An 11,161-nucleotide genomic window follows, 5' to 3' on the forward strand; every position below is an offset into this window, starting at 1 on the left:
CAAAGTATTCCTAGGTTTGATATGAATCATACAGAAGGCTACAGTAGCCTAGCTAATGTTAACTAGCACTGCTAGCAGCATTAACGTTACCAACCTCCCTGCTTAACTCACCACAACTTTGTAGATTGTCCCTTATGCTGGCCCTTACAAAATCCACAAACTGACTCTCGGACACACAACAGTCAATAATGTGACCCGATTTAAAGTGGCTTTCACCCCTTTGGACACTCACTAAAGCATAATATATTTCATACCTGTGTTGCAGCATGTAGGCTAATGTTAGCTGCATTATGTAATGACATACAATGTCGAAAAAACTAAACGTTAGCCTGTCGGCTACCTGAAAAGTTTGAGTGTTTAAACATTTACAGTGGTCTATTTTATAGTATTGGCCCTGACTAAGTTCGTGTGATGTATAAACCCCAATCCTTGTTGATACAAGTACCAATATTCGTTAGTAAGTTTTTAATCACATTAAGATTTTCGCCATAGGCAGTAAAAGACTCTAAAAGCCTCTAACTAATCCTTTAGCCAGTAGCCTAACATAGTTTATAATATATTTTAAATGTTTTGTTCTGATTTGCTATGAGCAACTTTGTTGTTTCAGTTCAGAAATCCTGTGTTTCACTGTGGGCTTGATATAGCTAAAAGTGTTTTTTGACAGAGCACTTCAGAGAAGCTAAACACTTTGATATCACTAAATATCATCATACCAAGCCTTTCAAGCTAAGAGGTCTCAAAAAGTTGTCAGAGACTATGTAAAAATCATTGGGGGAAAAAAAAACTTGTAGGGAATGGTATATAGGCTCTCTATTCTCAACTATTGTGACTTATGAAGGTCAAAAACCTCCCTGCAAACTACCTCGTTGCATTACATTTTACATTTATTCATTGAGCTTTTATACTAACAACAATGGAATTATTGGAATAACACTTAAGCGACATTGCCATGGTAATAAATACTAACTACATGTACCACATGGCGGTACAAAATATGCCCCCCCTCCCCCCAGTCCTGCGCATTGTTCTCGTTGTTGACGAACAAACACTTACTTTCTGTAAAATAAGTGTTTGTATAGCATATATAGCATACTGTATAGCATTGTAAGTCGCTTTGGACAAAAGCATCCGCTAAGTAACCATAAACATAACTTCACTGTGACAAAGTTAGTTAATGTTAGTAAAGTCAGTGTCATTCATATGGATTCAAATAGCAGTCTTACTGCCTCATCTTATTGCCTTATCTCTTAAAAGATAAGGTGTCCAAACCTTCCAAAGGAAATCTTCCAGACAAAGAATCCACAATACAGTCGCAAATATAATGCTAAGAAAATAATGTATTGAAGTAACATGAATGGTGTAAAATAGTATCCTGAATTGGCCATGATTGGACCTTGGTCACTTGGGTCAACAATCAATCAGTGAGGTCCTCTGGAAAGGTCCTCCTGAGGACAGGCGGGTTCGCCAACTGCCACGTTATAATGGCGGCCATCCTCGGTTACCAGGCAGACAGAGGGCCAGTCCTCAATGTGATCATCCGGGTAATGAGTGATAATGAAGTCCGCCATGTCGGCCATGTAGAGGCGGTAAACCTTAATGGTGTGGTGCAGTGTGTAACCCAGGAGACACATCTCCACCTATAACACAGAAATGAAGACAACAGCCAACAACAGTAGGCTATATCACAACAGACTTTGATACACCTTCTCATCTGGCAGTCAATGGGACAACAACGACAATAAAAACAACAACAACCACAACCACCACATCAAAAGTCTCCCTGAGCCTTTTCACCTGCTCCATGCCTCCACTGAAGCCAACCTGGTTCAGGTGGTTGGCCAGGAACGTGCGCGGGCACGAGGAGGTGTAGCGGGAGAATAGCAGCCAGCAGAAGATTGGCACGTCTTTGCCCCTCTGCATGGCGGCGTGCAATTCCACGGCACAGGCTAGCATCAGGAGCTTGAGTGCCTCCATGACACCAAACTCGTCTTCTCCGCCTTGGAAGAGCTGCTCACACACACGTCTGCGACCCTCGAGCCCAGGAGAGGCTGCCGCCGCATGCCACTATACAGAAACGCAAACATCAACACACACACAGAATCTCAGTTACCCCAACGTGTGCATTACAATAATGACTGATATGGAAAAATGAAATGTCAACAAAGTTTAACGTATTACTTTAGGTAATACAATATCCAACCACTGTGATAATATGCAAATGAGAGTTGTACCCATTTCCGGAGAAGGCTCAGATAGTGTTTCATAAGATCCACATCATCTTTGATCCCACTTGTCTGCTTGCAAATGTCAGGAAACAACCAGCCTTTAATTAGACCGTAACGAGTCTCAAGCTCATCAGGGATCTAGGAAAATGACAAAATTCAAGTGAAATGTTTGATATGTTAAAGGGCCTGAGCAAACACTGCTCCACTATAATAGAAACAAATTGATGCAGTTAACATTTTTTATTTCTTTATTTCTGTTTAAGAAGGAAGACAGTTCATTCTGAATGAGACTCTGTTATCTCTCCTAACGATGTACAGCTAGTAACCCCTGGGGTAGAGAAGATGGGCATACCAATAAGAAACTCTCCCGCTGGAGCCAGTCAGGAAGTTGGGCAGAGCTCATCAGTGTCTGGTACAGGGAGGCTCGCAGGGCACAGTAGTTGTCTTCCCTTACCCGCCGGACGAATCCAAAGCTCTGGGAGAGCACAGCGTAGCCCTGGAGGAAAGTGCACACAGAGGGATAGAGTGAAAAAAGATTAGTGGCAGGCTGGGCAGGTGCTCTTGTTCACCTTGTCAAGAGAGAAAATACACATGCAATATGTACGACATACGTTTCTAATGATTATGCTTTCGGTGGTCTGCCCTTTCCATTCCCTCTCGCTGTGAATTAAAATGCCAACGGGCGGCTCAAAGCTGCATCGGTCCTGTTCTGGAACTGTATTGAAAGGAGTACAAGGAGACTTTTACTGGCAATGTACATGCCATGATAGAATATCAATACAGCAATCATTTAGAGTTATTCACCAGTCATTTCCATGACACTTTGCCTCGCCAGCTCTTCCTCAATCTCCTCCTCACTATAATAGAGATCTTCGCCACTGTAGGGAGAGAGGTTGGATGCTCTAGGTTACATGTCTTAATTGCTGTTTAATGACTGACTTGATCCAAAACTCTCTCATTCATTTCCTATGGTAAATGGTTATGCAACTGACATACCAAGTAAACCAAGCCTCACTCCCATCTGACACTGGGCTCCACCTGCCAGCACTTCCAGGTCTCTCATCCTGGAGATTTACAGCCAGCCCTCCGTCAGTGGAACCATTTGAGCTCACAACAACCTTCTGAAGTTCAGCAAGTTCAGCAAGCAACTTTGGAAGGGGTACACTCTTTGCCTTCACGCCTTGCTTTTTCTGGGATCTCTTCGGAGTATCTAGCCCCTCCAACAGGTTGCCCAGTGAAGACCTAGTGCTCAGGCCAAACACCACATCTTGGGCAGCAGAGGCTGCAGCACAGCCTCTGTACATAAATAGACAGAAAATGAATGTTGAGATTAAGGAATCTAATTTATTAAAAACCTACCAACATAAACTCATAATTATGCAATTCCCAAATGTCTTTGCTAGAGGAGGCCCCATTAAGATGTTTCTTTAAGCTGTGTGTTTGAACTAAACCCAATTTATTATATACAACAGTTCTATTATGGAACTGAGACAATCATACTTTTCCTGACTCACCTTGCACAAGCATCAGTGGGAACAGAGTTGAGATCAAGGCCACTGACGGGTTGCTGTCCCTCCATGCTGATCGAGTGACCACTATCACTCCTATGCTGCGAGATAGCCTCAGCAAGCTTAGCATTTATGAAGGGGGAACCTGTGCCAAGCAGCCGCTCATCCTCACTGCTATGCAGAGGGACATCCCGTTCATCATCCAGGGCTTTGGATGAGTCTAGCAGTGGCTGGTGTCCACACATGTCCAGATGGGCATCAATCTCACTGACCAGAGAAAACCCCTTTGGAGCCTTATTCACCACGTCCTCAGCCGAGGGATTCTGAACCAGCCGGTCCTCCAGCTTTACAGCTGGTGTAATGGTGGCAAGGTCCTCTTGGGGAAGCATTGCATCATCAACAGTCTCCTTGGTCGATATACCGCCATGCAAGATAATGTCATCATAGTCGACTCCATCCTCATCCTTGGTAGATGGTTGCATAGATGTTACCATTAAGCCTTTGGTAGTGTTTACCATCTCAGAGGAAGCCTCCTCTTTTAAATGGTCTCCTGGATGGGCGATGTCAAATCCAATAGAAATGCATCTGGCTGATTCCTCTGCAAGGGAACAATTTGATCTCACAAGATGCTGCTGAGGTTCAGCAGATGCTGCCTTCTTCACTGATGGTGTCATCAGAGGTGTAGATCCAGGGATCGTGTCAGAGGGATCGTGTACATCTTTTTCAGCTGTAGCTGAGGGGAGGCTGCTGTTCATGTTGTCCCCACTGCAGAGCTCCTCTCTGAGGTTAACATCCTTTAGAGTCCTATCTTTGTCATTGTTAGCTTGCACAATGTCAGTCAGACTGATATTTACCATCTTCGAGGAAGCCTCCTCTATTACATGGTCCACTGGAAGGTTGGTATTAAATACTTCCTCCCTCACAGGTGTCATCGGCAGAGTAGTTTCTGTTATTTCAACTGAAACATTCTGAGCCTCTACACTGACTGAGCAGCCCAGGGTCTCAGGCTTCTCCATAAAAACAGCCTTTGTGCAAAGCTTTGCAAGGGGCACATCAAGATTAAGAGTCACCTCATCGACATATTTAGAGGCCACAATCTTGGTGGTATCTGCCAAATCCTCTGGCACCAGTCCTGCAGCTACCTCTTGTTGATATAGGAGAGTGCTCTTTTCCACCGCAGAATCTGCTGCCCGACGAGGTGCCACTTCATGCTTGATGCCCACACTTTGCAGCCGCTGTCCCTCCTCCTGGCGGTCGCCAGGATTGGCACGAAAGCAGCAGCTGACTGTGTTCCCCATTGTCCTGGGACCTGGCTGGGGGCTTAGCTCAGGTGCTCAGACAGGGAATGGAGCCCTTATGGCATCCACAATGTGGATCTGTGTAAATGTGGGAGAGATTTAAAAATAAAAAAGGGTTCATAATGAGCTGCAATCTGAGTTTATAATCTGAATCTGAATTGTAACTGTTTCCTTCCAAGAACTGACTGAAAACAAATATGACCATATTCAGTATTGTGAATGAACAAGTGCTAATTTGTTCAAGTCAAGAGAAAGAAAATGATAATTGTGCATTTTATAGGCCCGGACCGGTTTTCTTGTCCTGGATGATATTGCCGGGATTTTGTAATCTTTTTTTTTTTCACTTTAAGTGCAATTACAGGCTAGTCAAACCAACACAAATAATTTAGGCACGATTCATATGAATGAATAAAATGTAAGACTTAAGCTCATTACCTACTTATTCAGGATATCACCAGGAAATTTGCTTTTTCCAAAGAGGCTGAACAGTGTTTGACGCTTCTACTGGGGTTCAGAGTAAATGTTCAGATGCATATTTCCGTAGAACTTAATGCGAACCCTCGTCATAAAGACTACCGAATGTTGACCATCTATGACGTCAAACCTTTACCCAGTCCAACATGATGTCCAATCTGTAGCCTATCGTAGTCTATTTCTCAGATTTTATTTAACGTCTGTCTCGTTTCATCAATAAATAGTTCATAGCCTACACATATTTTCACTGGAGCATATTAATAATCAACTCGTATTTTAACGAATATCACGCAAGGCAGCCTAATTCGGAAGCGAGGCGCAAATACGCCAATTATTCTAATGTGCTCATTTCGCGTGTGTAGCCTATTTTTCCCATGTGAAAATACGTGTATTATTTTAATCCTTTTTATTTCTTTATCTAATAAGGGCATTGTCATAATCATTGACTTCATTTAGAATCTACTCTATAGGCTACTGAAACCCCACCACTCTTCAGGAACCACTGCCCATCCCATCTCCTGTCATTATTTCTGACAACACCACGTTTCATAGGCCTATATGCTATCATTTTAGTCTATTAACTTTTTGGCTAAAGTTGAAAGTTATCGCTAGTTGACTGGGAGCCTATTTAGCAGACGCATAAGCGACCCTACACGGTCAGAAAAAAAACACATTATCTTTTTATTATGCCTATGCAAAGTGGTGTTGGAATGGCACAGGATTTCCAATAGGCTGTAGGCTACATTCTGTTATTTAGCAGTGGGCCTAGCCTTTTCTTACATTAAGCCGATGTTGTCTTTTCTCCGCACAGCTGTAACCTAAGTATAGCCAAAACAGAGCAGACAGACGAACAGACAGGAACAAGCTAGAAAAAGATTAGGATCATGTCAATTGACAGGCAATCCGCCTACCCATTCACGATTAGAAGCTTGTCAGCAGGAGTGTCTGAGTTCAAGACAAGTACAACAGATTCTCTTTCCGACGAGTAGAGTCTGAGCTGCACTTGATAGGCCTTTGTTTAAATGAACGTTATATTAGAGTTAGGCTGATGGCCTCGGTTGTAGGGGTTCATCATAGAGGCGATCCGAATGTTGACCAACTATGACGTGTTAGAGCGCGCTGTCACACACACCAGTCAGTGAGAGCAGAAGCCTATGCGGCCCAGAGTCCATGTGTTGTCTCGGACTCAAACCACTTTTGACTTGGTCTCAACTAGTCCTGCCTGGTCTTTGATTAATGTAGGACTCCACAAAGGTGTTGAATAAACCTACATTAGTTTTCACTTAAGACTCCTCTCTCTATCCGTTACCTAGCCCATGTGTCTTTATAACAGAAACCTTTAGAACTTTTCTTGAATTTCCCCTGGGGATCAATAAAGTATCTATCTATCTTTCATGTAGGATAAAGGTACGATTTTCTTTTCTTCTTTTCAAAGGGATACTGTGGTTTTAGGTAACAGTATACAACATCATACAGATCACAAAAAAATCCATCAGTCCCCGCACAAAATCCCGGCAGAAGCATACAAATATAGAAACTTCCATACACTTAAAGACGGAGTGGACCGGAGTGCCTTAGTTTTCTTGTCCTGGATGCTAGCTATTGCCGGGATTTTCTGATCTTCATGAACTGTACCCACATTGCCTGTTGCTGGAAAGCCAGTGGAGCCCAGCGCTTCTCTCCCCTGCTGCAAACGTGTGTAATTAGTCTTTGTATGATCATTTATCAACATCAAAATTGGTGGTTCTTAAAGTATAACCCTATATTTTCTTTTTAGTGGGCTTCATAGTAGCTAAACATGTTACTTTGAGATCACTAAATATCATCATACAAAGCCTGTCAGAGGGCTAAGAGGGGTCTCCAAGTGGTCAGAGAAGAGACTATGTAAACATCATTGGTTCCAGTCCCCCCAAAAAAAACTTCAATCGTCTACATTGAAGATACAGTTCTTCTGGAAAAGGGTATATTGCCGGTGCCAATGGCCTTGCAGATTGATAGCTGTATACCTTTGCTTGTGCCTATGGACTATGTGGGTTAGGCTAAGAATACTAACTAGATGTACCACGTGACGGTACAAAATATGTCCACCCCTCAGTCCTGCACATTCTTGTCGTTGAGTGGCCCCTGGGGACCAAACACTTACTTTCTGAAAAAATAAGTGTCTGCATAGCGTACTATAGCATATAGTGTAAATCGCTTTGGACAAAAGCGTCTGCTAAGTAACCATAAACTTAACATCACTGTGAAAAAAGTTGGTTAATGTTAGTAAAGTCAGTGTCATTCATATGGATTCAAATCCAAAGCAGTCTTATTGCCTCATCTTATTGCCTTATCTCTTAAAAGATAAGATGTCCAAACCTTCCAAAGGAAATCTTCCAGACAAAGAATCCACAATACAGTCGCAAATATGATGCTGGGAAAGTAATGTATTGAAGTAACATGAATCGTGTAAAATAGTATCCTGAGTTGGCCATGATTGGACATTGGTCACTTGGGTCAACAATCAAGCTGCAACAAAATAGCTGGTTGGCCAATCAGTGAGGTCCTCTGGAAAGGTCCTCCTGAGGACAGGCGGGTTCGCCAACTGCCACGTTATAATGGCGGCCATCCTCGGTTACCAGGCAGACAGAGGGCCAGTCCTGAATGTGATCATCCGGGTAATGAGTGATAATGAAGTCCGCCATGTTGGCCATGTAGAGGCGGTAAACCTTGATGGTGTGGTGCAGTGTGTAACCCAGGAGACACATCTCCACCTATAACACAGAAATGAAGACAACAGCCAACAACAGTAGGCTATATCACAACAGACTTTGATACACCTTCTCATCTGGCAGTCAATGGGACAACAACGACAATAAAAACAACAACAACCACCGCATCAAAAGTCTCCCTGAGCCTTTTCACCTGCTCCATGCCTCCACTGAAGCCAACCTGGCTCAGGTGGTTGGCCAGGAACGTGCGCGGGCACGAGGAGGTGTAGCGGGAGAATAGCAGCCAGCAGAAGATTGGCACGTCTTTGCCCCTCTGCATGGCGGCGTGCAATTCCACGGCACAGGCTAGCATCAGGAGCTTGAGTGCCTCCATGACACCAAACTCGTCTTCTCCGCCTTGGAAGAGCTGCTCACACACACGTCTGCGACCCTCGAGCCCAGGACAGGCTTCCGCCGCATGCCACTATACAGAAACGCAAACATCAACACACACACAGAATCTCAGTTACCCCAACGTGTGCATTACAATAATGACTGATATGGAAAAATGAAATGTCAACAAAGTTTAACGTATTACTTTAGGTAATACAATATCCAACCACTGTGATAATATGCAAATGAGAGTTGTACCCATTTCCGGAGAAGGCTCAGATAGTGTTTCATAAGATCCACATCATCTTTGATCCCACTTGTCTGCTTGCAAACGTCAGGAAACAACCAGCCTTTAATCAGACCGTAACGAGTCTCAAGCTCATCAGGGATCTAGGAAAATGACAAAATTCAAGTGAAATGTTTGATATGTTAAAGGGCCTGAGCAAACACTGCTCTACTATAATAGAAAGAAATTGATGCAGTTAACATTTTTTATTTCTTTATTTCTGTTTAAGAAGGAAAACAGTTCATTCTGAATGAGACTCTGTTATCTCTCCTAACGATGTACAGCTAGTAACCTCTGGGGTAGAGAAGATGGGCATACCAATAAGAAACTCTCCCGCTGGAGAAAGTCAGGAAGTTGGGCAGAGCTCATCAGTGTCTGGTACAGGGAGGCTCGCAGGGCACAGTAGTTGTCTTCCCTTACCCGCCGGACGAATCCAAAGCTCTGGGAGAGCACAGCGTAGCCCTGGAGGAAAGTGCACACAGAGGGATAGAGTGAAAAAAGATTAGTGGCAGGCTGGGCAGGTGCTCTTGTTCACCTTGTCAAGAGAGAAAATACACATGCAATATGTACGACATACGTTTCTAATGATTTTGCTTTCGGTGGTCTGCCCTTTCCATTCCCTCTCGCTGTGAATTAAAATGCCAACGGGCGGCTCAAAGCTGCATCGGTCCTGTTCTGGAACTGTATTGAAAGGAGTACAAGGACACTTTTACTGGCAATGTACATGCCATGATAGAATATCAATACAGCAATCATTTAGAGTTATTCACCAGTCATTTCCATGACACTTTGCCTCGCCAGCTCTTCCTCAATCTCCTCCTCACTATAATAGAGATCTTCGCCACTGTAGGGAGAGAGGTTGGATGCTCTAGGTTACATGTCTTAATTGCTGTTTAATGACTGACTTGATCCAAAACTCTCTCATTCATTTCCTATGGTAAATGGTTATGCAACTGACATACCAAGTAAACCAAGCCTCACTCCCATCTGACACTGGGCTCCACCTGCCAGCACTTCCAGGTCTCTCATCCTGGAGATTTACAGCCAGCCCTCCGTCAGTGGAACCATTTGAGCTCACAACAACCTTCTGAAGTTCAGCAAGTTCAGCAAGCAACTTTGGAAGGGGTACACTCTTTGCCTTCACGCCTTGCTTTTTCTGGGATCTCTTCGGAGTATCTAGCCCCTCCAACAGGTTGCCCAGTGAAGACCTAGTGCTCAGGCCAAACACCACATCTTGGGCAGCAGAGGCTGCAGCACAGCCTCTGTACATAAATAGACAGAAAATGAATGTTGAGATTAAGGAATCTAATTTATTAAAAACCTACCAACATAAACTCATAATTATGCAATTCCCAAATGTCTTTGCTAGAGGAGGCCCCATTAAGATGTTTCTTTAAGCTGTGTGTTTGAACTAAACCCAATTTATTATATACAACAGTTCTATTATGGAACTGAGACAATCATACTTTTCCTGACTCACCTTGCACAAGCATCAGTGGGAACAGAGTTGAGATCAAGGCCACTGACGGGTTGCTGTCCCTCCATGCTGATCGAGTGACCACTATCACTCCTATGCTGCGAGATAGCCTCAGCAAGCTTAGCATTTATGAAGGGGGAACCTGTGCCAAGCAGCCGCTCATCCTCACTGCTATGCAGAGGGACATCCCGTTCATCATCCAGGGCTTTGGATGAGTCTAGCAGTGGCTGGTGTCCACACATGTCCAGATGGGCATCAATCTCACTGACCAGAGAAAACCCCTTTGGAGCCTTATTCACCACGTCCTCAGCCGAGGGATTCTGAACCAGCCGGTCCTCCAGCTTTACAGCTGGTGTAATGGTGGCAAGGTCCTCTTGGGGAAGCATTGCATCATCAACAGTCTCCTTGGTCGATATACCGCCATGCAAGATAATGTCATCATAGTCGACTCCATCCTCATCCTTGGTAGATGGTTGCATAGATGTTACCATTAAGCCTTTGGTAGTGTTTACCATCTCAGAGGAAGCCTCCTCTTTTAAATGGTCTCCTGGATGGGCGATGTCAAATCCAATAGAAATGCATCTGGCTGATTCCTCTGCAAGGGAACAATTTGATCTCACAAGATGCTGCTGAGGTTCAGCAGATGCTGCCTTCTTCACTGATGGTGTCATCAGAGGTGTAGATCCAGGGATCGTGTCAGAGGGATCGTGTACATCTTTTTCAGCTGTAGCTGAGGGGAGGCTGCTGTTCATGTTGTCCCCACTGCAGAGCTCCTCTCTGAGGTTAACATCCTTTAGAGTCCTATCTTTG

Source organism: Alosa pseudoharengus, unplaced genomic scaffold (genome assembly GCF_046254945.1).
Source record: "Alosa pseudoharengus isolate Yale_2024_CS ecotype anadromous, Long Island Sound unplaced genomic scaffold, YU_APseudo_1.1 YU_APseudo_1.1_scf_23, whole genome shotgun sequence".
Lineage (NCBI taxonomy): Eukaryota > Metazoa > Chordata > Actinopteri > Clupeiformes > Clupeidae > Alosa > Alosa pseudoharengus.